Genomic DNA, 3,227 nt, shown 5'->3' with positions numbered 1-3,227 from the left:
CCCCTCTGCGGGCTCTGCTCCCCTCCCCAGGAAGCCGCCGGCAGCTCTGCCTGCTGCCAAGAGAGGCAAACCAGCGAGCAATCCAAGCTTTTTAGCATGAGTGGGTGTTTTTTCGCACAAAATCTCTGAAACCGAGAAGCAATCTTCTCTGTGTATCCCAACCAGAGCCGTATTTTTTCCCTTCCACGGACTCAGAGCCCCAAAAGGACGCCGAGCCCAGGGTACCTGCCCCTGCAGACCCCCTACCTGATCCCATCCCGTTCCTACCGGGGGCAAGGAGTGTTTCCTCGAGTGCAATCCTCTCCTTCCAGGCTGCCAGAGTTTCCCCCTCAATCCCTGCTTTCCCCCAGACCCCTCTTGGCACATTCCCACCCCCCAAGCATCCCCAGCACGGGGCATGGGACCCAGCTTTCTGCCTCTCCGTGAGCTGCCCCTTCCATGTCCCCCCCCTCCCACAGCCGCCCCCAGATCAGAGCATTTGCCAGCTAGGGCTTGAGTTTGCCGAGATGCCAAAAAAAACCAAGGTTGCAAAGATAAGTTTCCAAAAGAAATAGCACTTATTTTTGACATTTTGTAAACAAAAAAATATCTCTCATTTCAGATGCATTGCAGCTTTATTAAAAACAAACTGTAAGCATTTTTTTAATCATAGAATCACTTTGGTTGGAAAGCTTAAAGACAAACTAAAATATTTCGTTTTGCTCAGAACAATCTCTTTCCCCATTAATTCAGGGCTAAGTGTCTCCTTTTGTGTTCCAGGCCAGCCCAAGTCTACTTTTAAGCCCATACTTTGGACTTCCAAAGGACCCACCACGGCTTTGTGCCACCAGTGGTCACAAACTCCTCCAACCCCCCCCATCTCCTGTCCCAGGGTTTCATCCTGCTCCTTGTCTTAGTCTCTGTGCTCATCTGCCTGGCCATCCTCTCACCGCCCCTGGTCCCCCAGGACACATCAGTTCCCTGGACTCTTCTCCCTCAAGGCTCCTTTTTGCAATAAACTCGTCATCCCAGGGCGTTTCTGGAAGAGAGACGCTCCGCATTGGGGGTGCGCGATCCCTGGAAGGACGATGCATCCACAAACACAAACACCAAATCCCCCAAGCCTCTACAGAGCCGGGGCTGGATCCTTCCAGCTCTTCTCTGCCGCCAAAGACCTCGCATCCAAACCCAGACACAAAATCCTGATAATTTCCTCCCCTGCTGTCTTTCTTCCCCAGGTTTCTCCCACCCACTTGTTGCAGCTCGACGCAGACTAATCACAGAGACGACAACGGCATCCCTCTCCCTGCACACACCTCTTAACTCGCATTATTTTCGTACAAAACAGCACCTGGAGGAGCAGGAACGGTGCTCTCAGCGCACAGAGCCGTACCCATCGTGCTCTCGAGGGGTTACCCTCACCCAGCGAGGGATGCGAGCCGGGCACGCGCCACCAGGACAAAGCTTTTCTGGGTTTTAGCCATTAATCTCTATTCATTTCCCAGTCTGCATGAAGAAACCACAAGTTTTTAAAAGCTTTTAACTCCACCATAGTCCCACATTATCTGCTGGAGGCACACCCCCCCCACACCAAGCATCTTTAGGAGCGTGCCGAAGGAAACACGCCCAGGGACTTCTCTCTTTTAATAAGAGTAAAGTTACTCTGTTCGCAATAACCTTGACCTCTGAAAGAGCTAAATCATCGTACTGAGTAAAAAACCAACGAGCCCAGTGTCTCGCTCGGCGTGAGACGAGGACGGCGATATTTCTGACCTGAATTTCCCTTTAACTGACACCCAAACAGCCGACGTCAAGCAAATTCATCCTTTGCTTCACAAGCTCTTTGGGAAACCGGCTGCAAGGAGGCATTTGGGATTTCCCAGGGCTGCGAGGCAGTGCCTGCATCCTACATGGACAGCCCAGGACAGGGACAGGGACATCTGTCCCCGGAGGGGACCGCGCTGCTCCGGGGCTCAGCTGAATCCTCCGGCTACGGCTCCCCCTCCCCAACACACACACCCAAGAGTAAAGTTACTCTGTTCGCAATAACCTTGACCTCTGAAAGAGCTAAATCATCGTACTGAGTAAAAAACCAACGAGCCCAGTGTCTCGCTCGGCGTGAGACGAGGACGGCGATATTTCTGACCTGAATTTCCCTTTAACTGACACCCAAACAGCCGACGTCAAGCAAATTCATCCTTTGCTTCACAAGCTCTTTGGGAAACCGGCTGCAAGGAGGCATTTGGGATTTCCCAGGGCTGCGAGGCAGTGCCTGCATCCTACATGGACAGCCCAGGACAGGGACAGGGACATCCGTCCCCGGAGGGGACCGCGCTGCTCCGGGGCTCAGCTGAATCCTCTGGCTACGGCTCGCTCTCCATAACCCACACAGCCAGCTCTGAATCTGCCCAAGGCGAGAAGAAATATTGTTATCCTCTAGGAACTAAGGGAAACGAACAAAGAAATCATTTCTAATTAACAGAAATGTTTGATGGGCTCAGAACAAACATGTTGCTCTGCTTTCAAAACCCAAGTTGAAAAACTATATTTGGGCAAATTTCAAAACAACACATTCTTACTTTTTTTTTCCTCCCAGCACATTTCTCCTGTGTGCTTCCTTTTTTTTTTTTTTTTTTTTCACCTGGCAATGACTATTCACCAAATCCAGCACACACTCAGCTGCTCTCCTTGCATCCGTTTTGGCCAATTAGGCTGGCACCCGAATTGCCAGGCGCAGCTCTAAGGATGACCTCAGCCCAGACCTTTAGTGCATCGACGCCTTTGCTTTCCCATCTGCAAAATGGGAACAAATGTGCTTTGGTCAGGCAAACGAATCCATCACGGCTCGCCAGCTCTCCAGGAGCGAGCAGGGCACTGGCCTGTTCAATTTGTTTGATTTCCAAGACACAAAAAACCCAAAAAGTATAAATATGTATTTAGCTGGTAGAGCTTTCCTGGGATATTTGGGGTTGGTTGTTTTCTGACATCCAGCAGAGAATCTAAAATGCATCTTTACATTTGACAGGCAGCACCCGATCCGAGAGGAGACATTATGGTCCGTTGGGCACATTTAAACATGATTTTTTTTTTTGTTTATGTATTTTCAGGGTGTTTTTCCCAAGCTGTCTCAATGCATATTCACATCTGGGACAACTCCAGTTGCTGAAGTTTTCAGTACAGCAGAGATTCCCTCACCCTCTCCTTGCATGGCTGGGGGAGGGGGGGGGGCAGAGCACCCCCAAAGCGGG

Source organism: Egretta garzetta, unplaced genomic scaffold, assembly GCF_000687185.1.
Source record: "Egretta garzetta isolate BGI_Z169 unplaced genomic scaffold, ASM68718v1 scaffold207, whole genome shotgun sequence".
Classification (NCBI taxonomy): Eukaryota; Metazoa; Chordata; class Aves; order Pelecaniformes; family Ardeidae; genus Egretta; species Egretta garzetta.
Note: the sequence above shows the minus strand (reverse complement) of the source record.